Source organism: Colias philodice, chromosome 2 (genome assembly GCF_061535455.1).
Source record: "Colias philodice isolate Cphi_HAF_F1 chromosome 2, ilColPhil1 Martin Lab GWU primary, whole genome shotgun sequence".
Classification (NCBI taxonomy): domain Eukaryota; kingdom Metazoa; phylum Arthropoda; class Insecta; order Lepidoptera; family Pieridae; genus Colias; species Colias philodice.
The window spans coordinates 13,498,805-13,511,649 of record NC_143087.1 but is presented as its reverse complement, the minus strand read 5'-3'; the positions used below and the strand labels follow the sequence as shown (position 1 = coordinate 13,511,649).

The following is a 12,845-nucleotide window of genomic DNA, read 5'->3' as shown; positions in this document are numbered from 1 at the left end:
AGCAGTGTACGTACCTCGGCTCCTTGTAACAGAAAAGTAACACTTGTATGTCGTCCGTCTCACGCCCGAGATGTTATGAGATTAGCTAGATGAACAAGAGTATAAGTTATAACACTAAAAAGTTATGACCAAAATTTCGTTGCACTGGGGTGATTTTTGACCCCCGATACCAGCTAAGGGTTAATGTTTATTTATACCATAAACAAATAGTAAAAAATTAAGTAATGATTGTGACAACATTGCATATGTCAGTTGGGACGTAAAATGTCTGCGAAAATGCAGCCACCTGTTTTGCTCAAGGTATTTATACCTATTTTTCTTATGTTTTGTGGAAAAATGAATTGAATTATATATTTATTTATTAGATATTAAACATTTCAATCATTATTTACAAAAACATACACACTTTATTACATTTTTATGGTGTTTATTTGCAACCAAAATGTTTTGTCCGTCACAGCGGACGTTGCTAATTGTATAGAAAAGTACCACTTTATTACTATGTCCGCTGCGGCGGACACCGCCAAAATGTGGGTGCTTCTACTTGTTTGGTTATGGTTCTGAGTTTGGATTTTTTTCTTTGCCAACAGCCTAACCACGCAAGTAAAATTATTGCTTTAGTGCCGAATGAACATGTACCTTCCGATGCTAGCGAAATATCAGATTCGGAAACTGAATTGCATGATGCAAGTACTAATTCTTCCACCCCTTGTTTTCTCCTGCACCATATTCCCTTGCTAACGTAACAATAGATACATCCGACGATGAAGAATTACACTCCGAAGATTCTGATAGACCTGCTGATGACCAGAGTCTTTCGTGCGTAAATTGGCGAGTCTTTTTTTGAAAATGTTCTATCTCTATCTGCTATTCCTAGATTGCCTGCAACGCCTATAACACCAATAGCTTCTTGATTAGCACCCCGAAAAATAAGTACTAAGAAACCACCCACAGTCAAAGCCAAAAGACCAAAAAAAAACAACTTTCAGCTGACTTACAATTATTGGAGAGTAACTCAATTCCGTCACCAAGCGACAATAGAAGAAGGTGAGGAGGATGATTACATAGACATGCCAGAAGATGATTCACCTTTGAGTTTCTTTCACCTTTTTTTTCTTAAGATATTTTTACTAGTTTCGTAGAGCAGACAAACTTATATTCAGTTCAAAAAACCGGCAAGTCAATTCAACTAACAGAAGAAGAATTTAGATTTCTTTTTTAATTTTCATACAAAATAAACATGAATTGTTTTTTTTTTTTAATTTCCATATAAAATAAACTGTACTTCGGTATCAAATAGTTCTAAAATGTTCATTTCTGTATTTTTCTTAAGTAAAAAAAATAAAATTAACTGTGGTTTTTATTTTCCGTAATTTGGCAGTGTCCGCTGTGACGGACACCAGTTTTCCCAGCAGTGGGCAATGGTAGATTTTTTTTTTCATTTTTCGAGAACTTTATGACATACTCCTGAAACCACAAAATTGTCAAATTTATGTATTTTGAATATTTTTATCGGTGCCAAATTAAGGGAATGACGCTAATATATTACACTAGCGACCCGCCCCGGCTTCGCACGGGTGCAATGCTGATACTAAATACACTACAGAAAAACTTTTAACGTTGTATATAAAAACATAGCGGCCCGGCCGGCCGGTACCGCCGCAAACGGTACGTCCCGCAATTTTTAAATCTGTAATATCTTCGAAAATATTCACTTAAATCATACGGTGTAAAGGGCCATATAGATCTATATTAAATGAACAATGTATTCAAGGTATTTAATTGGTTAAGGATTAATGCTGTATTGGTTAAAATCGCTTCGAAAATTAGCCATTATTTGTCGTAAAAAATAAATGACAAAAAAAAGTTATTGTGGGTTATCCATAAGAGATAGACATATACCATCGCGGACTTTTCTGTAGACCTTTTCAATGTGTATAATACTTAGTACATTATTTTGATAAAACTCGTAGGGTTCAGCCTGCGTTTGCAATGTAAGCGGAAAAAATGTAATTTTTTACGACACACATTAGAAACCTCAAAAATAACAGTACTTCTCCACTATTTAACGGATGTTATTATACATATAAACCTTCCTCTTGAATCACTCTATCTATTAAAAAAAACCGCATCAAAATCCGTTGCGTAGTTTCAAAGATTTAAGCGTACAAAGGGACATAGGGACATAGGGAAATAGGGACAGAGAATGCGACTTTGTTTTATACTATGTAGTGATATGTATTTTATAGAAGATTAGGATTGTAGATTTTTCAACATATAATTGTAATATATATATATTTTTTTGAAACGTATGCGCGTGGTGAAATTTTCAGTTTCTCTCGAACATTTTCTAACTACCCGCATGTGTAATGAAGTAGTTGGTAAACTATGCACAATCTGGCCCCGTACCATGATGTCTTTAAGCAGTATTATTTCCAGTGTGTAAATCGCCAAAACTTTCTTAAACTGGAAATAATACTTCTATAACACATCACAGTAATATCCTAAGCTATGTAGGTAGGTCTTGTCATAATTGATTCCTTTATGCGAATTTCTGTTTGGAACTAATTCTGAAGCTTTGGGTACAGTTGGATGGAAAGATTGACCTGCGATAGTGAGTTATGTTTGCTATTCGGCCTCGATAATGTTATCTTTATTGCTAGAGATCGAATCACTAACGATTAACCTAATTTGTTTTGATGATAGTATGATCATTACTGTTGACGTAGAAGTAACATAATGTCGTTAAGAAAACGGTTTTTATATGTGGTTATTTGTAAGAGAATCCAAGGGCCAAAAATTGAAAAAAAATTGGTTGTCTGTAAAGTCGGTTTACTGACGATAGTTGAACGTGACAACGTCCGATTGTGCTTCTTTGTCGCTCGTTCCGCGCTCTCGCTCGCGCTTCAAGCCTTACATGGAACGCCTCAGATGAGTCAGAGCGAGGTAACGCCGCATGAGTCATGTTTTTTCGTGCGTGCAGCCGGCTTTATCGAATAATAAGACGTTGTCACGTCAAAAAAATAGTTAATGCGATTGAATTGAGGCCCAGGCAACTTATTTTATATGCGATAGTTATTGTCATAATATACTAAATAAATATAAGAAAACAAGGAAAGTTCTAAATCATGGTCAAACTTTCAAGAAACTGATTTCCATGCTTCAATTATTGAAAGACATTTCTCTAGCATGAGATTATAGTATCATCAAACGTATAAACAAAACCATATACAGGAAACTTCCTGCCGTAGATGTTGACATCCGTATCGGAACCCTTTGCGTCGCCCCTCTTAACGTTACACGCCTGCTTATTTGACCGAAACCTCTCTGAGTGCCATCTGGATTCTAATTAACATACTTACTAGGTATTTTATTATTTTTCATTAGTTATGTTTACATTAGAATTTATTTTATTTCTCCAAATATTGTTTACCTTATTGTATTTTAGTCTGTAGTGTCTGCGCTTTGTATATTTGAGTGTGTAGCATTTAGTACTGGTAAATTAGCACAATAGCAAAATCGTAAAAGGTTTTTATATAGATCGTCTCGATCTACATAATATTATATCCTTTTTATTTAAAAAATAGAGAATAGATATATGAGAAACGTCGTATGTTTATACAAAGCAGCGTATTGAAAGGAATCAATGCATGTATACAGTGGCACTGGCAATCTCTTGGCAAAATAAAGTATCCATAAGCTCCATTCAATGTCCCGGGAATGTTTTCATAGTGATATTAGTTCGTCCCGGGACAAACATACCTGGCTTTATTGCGCTCATATTTATTTTACGGGAAACTATTTGTCGAAACGAATGTACGTTAATTGGAAACTTGTGTGGAAATCAAGTTTTTTGTCGCTTTAACGTTTTGGTTTATCAGTACATAAATTTAAAAAGGAATTGCTCTCGATTGAACCTTTACCAAAACCCAGTTGATCAAATGTAGTTTTATTTTAATATTAATTGATTATTTTGCCGTCAAAATTGGATTTATGTATTATGTATATGTATACTTTTTACCTAATCTGCAGCTAGCTGCAGACTGTGTGTCTTTGATTTAATGTTATATTAATTGTTAGTGGTGGTTGCCTATAATTGTGACAGCACTATGTCTACGATTGTTATTACTTTAATGCTTTTATCTATGTATCAGTGTATGTCATGTTGGTGATCCTTAATGAAATAAATAAATAAATACGAAATTCACACTTTTCATGTATGAATTTGCTGCTTGTATTTATTGTGGTTATAAATGTTAAATGTTTATGATATTTGCTGCTTCGACCAATGTTTGTTTTGTTCGGGATTCAATGTAAAATTTCATTTGCAAGTTCCTTCGTTCTTTTTGTGTCTGCTAATATGTAAATGGACGAATAGCAATGTTAACCTTTAACTAGTGACGCGGAGTCTCACAGGCGTCCCGTGTTTTACAAATTCTCAGAATTGGTCACTTCCCCCCGCCTGCCGCGACCCCGCTTCTCAGTAGCCTCTATTTTAGTGCTAAAACGATCGGGGAACGAGGCGGACTTGTCGTCGGTTGTAAAACACGTGAGTAAAAACACTTACAAAATCTAAAGGAGTCTGTCAGGCTAAATGTCCCTAGTTGTCATACAAATGTTTTTTAAACCATTTTTTTGTTTTTCAGTGCAAAATGGCGGAAAATCAGAGGAAACGTAAATTGTCTGCCACAAATTCACTGGCTTATGTGGGTACAATGAAAAAAATATCACGTTTCACGATTTCACGAAAGAAAAGACCCTGTGCTCGTACGTACCCAAAAAAAATAGAGCTGTGATATTTGTGTCTTCAATGCATCACAACAACGAAGTTGATGAGGATACTAAAAAGCCTGAAATTATTCTTTATTACAATGCAACCAAAGGTGGTGTAGACGAAGCTGATAAAAAGTGCTCCAATTATTCCAGCAGCCGCCGAACGAGAAGGTGGCCAATGGTTTTATTCTACCGCATTATTGATTTGAGCGGCATGAACGCCTATATATTATACAACATGTATCAACCTAAGGTTGCCGATAGAGGTGATTTTTTGAAGTCATTAGCCCGTTCGCTAGTGATACCACATATGCAAAGACGTGTCATCAGCAGTCAATTACCAAGGGAGTTACGACTAGTGATAAAGCGAGTTCTGGGGGATGATATGATCGAAGAAGGTGACCAAAGTCATGAGCCAAGTCAGGGTAAACGAAGAGCATGTAGGGTTTGTCCACCTAAACTACACAGAATGACAATTTACACGTGTGTCGGGTGTTCTAATCCCGTTTGCTTGCAATGTTCTCGCCCCCTGTGCAAAAATTGCCAGTGATTTATATAAAGTTGAGCGGTTGTCAAATTTTTTATATTTTTGTTTTCAGAAGTGCTGTTTTGTTCTTTCGTTTCTTTATTGATTAGATTTTAAGTAAAAAATGTTAAATTTCAAATGTTACTTGTGTTTTGTCAATTAAAAGGCTAAAATGGAGATCTCAAGTCAATTAAGGCTGAATAGTACTAGATAGAATTAATGACTGTTTTTTCTTTAATTTTATAATAAAAGCTGATTGTATTTAGTTTTGTGTCTTTTATTACATACCGATGGTTAAATATCAACACAATTTTGATACGTACATATTACATTTTATGCCTAAAATTTACTTTGAAAGTAGTAGTCTCTCAGACGTCATGTCCCGTATAGTGTTATACATTTTTCACGTCACTGGTTAAAGGTTAACAATGTTAATTTTGAAATTAGCGTTTAATAAATTGATTTTAAATGATTTAATGCAAACAGTTAATGTTTGGATAAATGTATGCATACCTATTTGAATTTATCGTGCCAAAATTACTAGATGGATCATGATGAAAATTGACAGTATTTTAACTGTATCAGTGTTACAAATGTGTGTGGTGACTCCTGGTTTTACTGGTGTTAAATCGCGAGGCACAGTCAGTGAAATAATGTGATCTTTATTTTTTATCAGATTCCGACGAATACGATATATAAAGAAGAAAAATGTTACAATTTCGTTCCCGAAAATAATTAGAATATCGTTCCCGAAAATAATTCGTCCAATTTGACCCGTCATTTCGTAACATATACCTTTATATAATATAAATGAGGGTTACTTCATTACATTGAGAACTATTTCTAGTTTCGAGCGAAAGAGGAATATTTTGTTGGTTTAATGCTTAAAACTTTACACAGGGTGAAATGCAAACTTTGACCGAACCACATTCGAAATGAATTTAATTATTCCGTTTTAATTAATTTAATAGAGACTGTAAAGTAATGGGAAATATAATTATATTTTTGAAGTGACTAAGCATATTATAATTAAATATATCTCAAGTTAGGACTCGCGCTTGTATATTATTAAATTTGCTCTATTAATGTAATTTACTATTTAAACTGAATATAAAAACGCCTCTCCAATATTGCTGAAGTTTTTTTGCATAATTTTTCGGCCCATCACAACAACAGTCAATCCAGTTCAGCCGTTCCCAAGTGGCACACACATGCCATTATTCATACAGGTTTAATCACGTCATTTACTTTGTCCGACCCAGCAAGGTAAGAGCACAAAATATCGCCCCATTTCCTCAATGCATCGTTACATACGAAAAAATATGTACAATAATCTGTTTATGTGTGTCGAGATGAGTGCTATCAGTCAGCGGGTCTCCGCGGGGGAGGTGCGTGCGAGGGGAGGGGGAGGGGGAGGGGCAGATGAATAGCTATCACTTACGAAGGTGCCTCAAGCCGGCTTATCGATACACGCGCTAAATTATCCCATATTTCTGTGTCATCGATCATATTAGAGCACGCTCGATTTGTCGGGAAATTAGTTGTAGCCTCTTGTCGTGTACCTTGAATTTTCCGAGTTAATCCCGTTGATCAATTACGTTATTGCTTTATTTAATATTGTCAAGTTAAGAAACGGTGGCGATAAACAAAAAGTTATTTAAATTTTAAAAAAAATGCTATACCTGCCACTAAAGTTGCAAGTGTCTCGCATACTACTTTACTTATTGATATATTTTCACGGTTTAAGACATTTATTTCTCAAAAAAAATTTCACATACTATTTTTGAAGAAAAAATTCATTTATAAATTTGTTTTTGCCGGCATTCCTTATTGCCTCTGTAGAGTTAATCAAAATTATACTTTGGCCAATACTCAATTTCTTATCCTCATAATTTTATCACAAATTCGCATTATTATTTATTGATAAAGCTGCTATACAAATATTTAAGAACCTATGTACAATGTACATCTTTACCGTACCTGAAGCATATCTTCGATGAATTTCGAAAATTCATCTCCACTACAGGTAAATATTAGCTTGGAGAAATTTTTGCATATGTAGTGGTGTGTATATTACTCAGATCTTAGAGCGCGTTTCCACTATATCGTTCTGGCCTATACAAAAATGTTTCGATATCCTAACATTACTATTTAATTTTATACTTATTCCTAGCAACACTTTTGTTTTCAATAAAAACAAGTTTTTATTTGAAAGAAAATGGTTTTGACTTTATAAAAAAAAATATATCATTCAATTTTACGTCCTTGAGCAAACGACAAGGCGACTACCGTGAAACAATAAAATATCGTGTCCATAATAATTTGTTTCATAATTAATATTTGACCATAATAATTACGAAACAAAACAAATAAATAAATCGTCACTTGATAGTGGAAAGTGGAAACACGCACAAAACCAGAATAAACCAGTTTACGCTGTCCGCAGGTGCCACGTGCAGTCGTTTGGTACCGTTAGAACATAAAGCACATTTCATTCAAAAATTATAATTATTATGTACGTAGTTTAATTGATAAATTTTGTATTTGTTGATTGTTGTTATTATTTGTTATTATTGTTATAATATTTGTTGAAGTGAATTACATGTCCCGCAGCCGGAGGCCCCAAATGAAAACTCAGATGTACTTAAAAACTACATTTAATAGCTAAAATGAGACTTTTACACCCATGTCTGCACGATGCAGACCGGAGTTAAAGAATGAATTTATACAGTTTAATAATTATAAAGACGTAAGCTTGGATGCTAACTAAGGGAAATCGCATCCACATTCTATTCCCGTGCGAACGGCGTATTCAGCAGTTTTGTATGAAGGCAGGGCCATAACTAGTGTTTAATTTGTGTGTAAGTGTTGTAACTTTATATTGTTAATTCAATATGGCTCCAGTGTTAAAACATGGTCGAGGCAGGCCTTTGACTTCTCAAACTAAAGAATTAAACTTTAAATGTCGTTTCTTTTTCAGGTTAGTAAATTTTTCATTTTAGTAACATTGTTAATGTAAAAGTTATATGTATGTTAAATGTGCAAATATTAAAATAAAGTCTCATCTTTTTCAGAGGAGAAACACATATAGTTTAATTTAAAATCCCTTATATATACAGGGTTACTTGTAAAACACCGGCAACCTCGCAGGACAAGATAGCTAACATCATAAGTAACAACATTTCGACTTTTGATAATTTGTTAGATTTTATTTTCATACAAAAATAAATATTCATTTAATTTTCCGTCTGAATATTATAAACTCTACGCCTCCCAAAAATTACGTAAACAAAAAGCGAACGAGAGGGGGAAGGGGGCGTCGCGTCGTCCATCCGATAATTAATAGAACATAGACTTACAAATGTAAGGAGAGTACAATAAAAGTTTAAAAAATCATTTAAAAATAATTTATTGCGTTATGCCAAAAGTCGTAGAACAAATGTTGTTACTTATGATGTTAGCTATCTTGTCCTGCGAGGTTGCTGGTGTTTTACAAGTAACCCTATATAAAATAAAAACTAAAAATAAAATGTTGTTTTATTTTATTTGCTGACCATACACTACTACAAACGCAAAAATTTCTCTAAGCTAATTTACCTGTAAAGTGAAAGTGAATTCCCGTGTTCCCTCGGCATCAGGCAGATGCAATCCACAACTTTTTTACTGTTTTCTCCTGCGGGATCCTCATCAGTTTTGCATTGCTTCAACGGAATACTTTTACGGCCAGTAAAATGATTTTCAATAACATTCAAGCAATACTTTACAAATATAAGTTTTAATTTATTTATTGAGCAAAGGACCATGAATAAAAAACAAAATAAATTTACTTCCTAAAACCGTAACACCTTCAAACATAATTCCGGAAATGTTTATCCTAAGTCAATGCGTATTCCCGGTCCTTAAAATGTCAATAGAATTTCCAGCTGTCCATTACGGAAATATACGAGAAATGTTGCTGGAAATAATTGTATGTACCACTTATTTCCTTAATGTAAGCGCGGGAGTCTGCTCCGAATGCCTAATGACTGAGCTGGCGGCATTCTTCTCACGCAATCACTTTGCTATCGATTGGCTCCGTGTGCTGCTGCCACTTGCCAGCTCTAACTCAAACATTTATTCGGGAAAGCCTCTTTATGAAGCGCTTTTGAATCATGATAATCAATAGAAATTACCAGCGGTTCAAGGAAACATTGCAGCATGCGAGTTGTGACGATACGTAGCAAGTTTATGTTACAAAAAAATAGGAAATAATAACTACCTGTAATTTTAATATGAATACGTTGAACAGGTATGTTACCAAAAAGTGTGAAACGCACAAAACAATCATTAAATACAGGCGTGGAAGGAATTTGCAAATGAGTACAAAGACAAGGGCAGACGTTTCAACAAAGGAATCACTTGGAACATTAATTTGCGATTTCCGAAGCGTCCTCGTGTTTTTGTTTAAAAGCTTTTCGCTTCACTTGGAGCCATTTATCGTTGTTGTCGTTCAAAGGAGCTTATTTTCGTTCCTTCATTGAAAAAATATTGACGTCAAACATTTCCGTAGCGGTAGAATTAAATCTGTATTTAATCGCGAGATGTGCCGTTTGCTTTATTCCTAGCCCTGTCTGTTTCTTTGTTCAAAGGGCCGAAATCGGCCGAAGGGAAGTCGCCGCGTTCCCTTTCAAATTCATTTAGGGTGCACTCACACACATCAGTCACCGTCAAGTCACCGATGACTGATCGGTGACGGTTTGTGTACGTATCCACAAACACCAGTCACCGTCATGTTGTCCGTCAGTCACGTCGCCGGTTTGACTGAATCATTGAACACATACATCAGGTTAGTGAGTGATTAGACGTGTGTCACGCTAGAGAACATGTAGCAATTGACGGTAGCACGACGCTGACTGAACTGAGACGTGACGGCACCGGGTGAGTGGGGATAAAAGTATGATACATGTATGGAAAGATTATTTGACGTGCCTGACCGGGGACGTCACTGATAGATTTCGTGCCGGCGACTGTCGTGTGGGAACAGAGTCATACTAGAACTATTGATACATATTTTTTTTTAATCCTGTCCGGTGACGTGCCGTGACGGTGACTGATGTGTGTGAGTGCACCCTTAAACGCGATTCTAATTTGGATGGAAGCTTGACGGATAAACGAAATATTATACTAAATGATTTTTTTCTTTGAGCCGTTTTCTATCAGTGTCCTTTTGATCAAATTGTATCGGATTTAATTACTAGCCTTCAGCGCAATGCCATTTAGTGAATTGTGATTAAAAATAGAATTTTTTCCATTGGAATGTTTTGGCTAAATGAATAGAGATGCTTTACGAAGCTCCAATGTAAGAGAACACTCGCTTATTCAGTTATTCACCGTTGCTATTGTATGGATTCGTATTGTGTTACGAGGATACGACTATGAATAGTTAGTTATTAGTCAAAGATAAAAGTAGTTTCAAACATGGTTGATTTTTGTGGTATTTTTAAGCAAATAATATCGAAAAATAATTTGGAAAATCCAAAAGTGCACGCCTCATAATTTTTTTTTAATAAATATTTATTAATTATTATTTTTCTTTATTTAATAACAATTAAACCACATCGAATCAGACCCTGAAAAATGAAAGGGTTCTATTCCTGAGCATACTCAAGCGTAAGAGAAAAAAAAAGACTCGATTAGTAAAGTATTTCGGTCGCTATCGTGTTAACAAGAAAAAGGATCCGCACATACAGACACACGGACGTCCAAGACAGAACTTTTTTAAACTGTTTTTTAACTAGTTTAAATAACAAAAATGACATCAAAAATATCATGAACGTTAAAAATAGTGTTTTTTCTTAATATGTGTGTGTATGTATTATCTTACAAGTGCAATGTATGATACATAAAGACATTTTAAGTTTGAAAAATCAGATGTTTTGCGCGAAGTGACAGTAGTACCCACCTCAACGCTTCGCTTATGAGGCGTGCAACACTTTTTAAACATAAAAAATAGTTTAGAGTTTGAACTTAAGCTTTCTTATGTGATAGTCTAGGAGTCAGCAATCATTAATTATTTATCGTGATATATTGACCACCCAGTTATAATGAATATTAGATATACGCTATAAATGCCACTCTCCTGTAAGATTTAAGGTCTTTTTACTCTATTTATTGCTTTCCACACAGTTATTAGATTGGACTTGGTCTATTAGTCTTGAGAGCGTTGCAAGCTTACACGGGGCAATGTAAGTTTTTGTGAGAACTTTTATAATTTTGTAGGTGTTAAGCGTGGAAGTTTTATTTGTTACGTTTTAGGGGTCCGTGAATTCAAGAACAACGTTCTAGTTGTCATCTATCTTTAAGTGGACTGCCCCGGCTTCGACCGTAGACTATTATTAGTACGTAGTAGTAGTGATTAGTTCATTACATGATTTTTATTCTATCTGGAAAGTAAACAACTTAAAGCGATTTACTGAACTTTAATTTACATTACATACTTAAAAACGTCCAAATTTCACGTCTTAAATATCTCTGATCGAATTAAAACTACAGAAAAATGTTGTATTCTCCTAAGATCATCACTCATCTTCGAATATACATTAGTAAACCGTTACGTTAATTATGGTGAAAATGGCAAACTAATACAGAATATCAACAGCACGGTCGGGTTCACGTTCCCGCGGATTACTGCATATCGCACTCAACACGATTTATTTAATCCCGATTTATCGGTGAAGGCAGCCGTTAAAATTATTTATTAATCTCGCGCCACGAATATTCATTCGTTTGCTTGACTTGACGTAAAATCGTGCGCCTGTCTCTTTTGTTAAATTCTACATGAACCTTCATATTTAATTCCATTTGAAGTTATACGGGTACGCTACAAGGCTAAAATAAATATTATAAAACACCATTTTTTATTATTATTTATAATTCGTTCCTCCAAAATTAACGTAAATTATATTGAACAACCTTGTTTAAATTAGTTCAATATAATTTATTTAGTGTGTCACTGTTTTACGCTGCCTTTCAAAATGAATTTCATCGAATTCCCTCCATTACAAGGAGATTTAGAGCGACAGCAGCAGCTCATTACACTGCAGACGACTGCAGACGACTGTCAGCGTCCAGGGTCTGCCAATTAGACCTGACACATCGCTTTATCAGTTCTTACTACTAATTGGGACATTGTCTTTCTAAATATCTTGTAAAAACTGCTCTCTTAAGTTTCAGAGAATGTAGAATGTTTAACTCTCCTCTCCTAGTGATCCTCATAGCAAGTCATGGTTCAATTTCTTTTACCTGCTTTCCTATGTAAGAATCCTTGATTCCATAAAGTAATGATAACACGGTATATCATCTATCACCATAATATGAACAACATTAAAATGAAACTCTACATTTTATTTTGGTGATTGGACAATTTATCAATTCAATACATTTTTATATGCATATATATTTGACATAATATACGTATGCTTAGATTGTTATTTCAAAAATGTATCCCACATACCCGCAAAATTCTCACAAAGACAATAAATTTAAACTAGTCTCGTATAACATTTAA

At 34.6% G+C, this 12,845-nt stretch overlaps 1 pseudogene; it reads left to right on the top strand.

Annotated features, from left to right (window-relative positions):
- The first annotated feature begins 554 nt into the window (after positions 1-554).
- Positions 555-5,722, top strand: LOC149490914 (uncharacterized; annotated as a pseudogene).
- Positions 5,723-12,845: the final 7,123 nt, after the last annotated feature.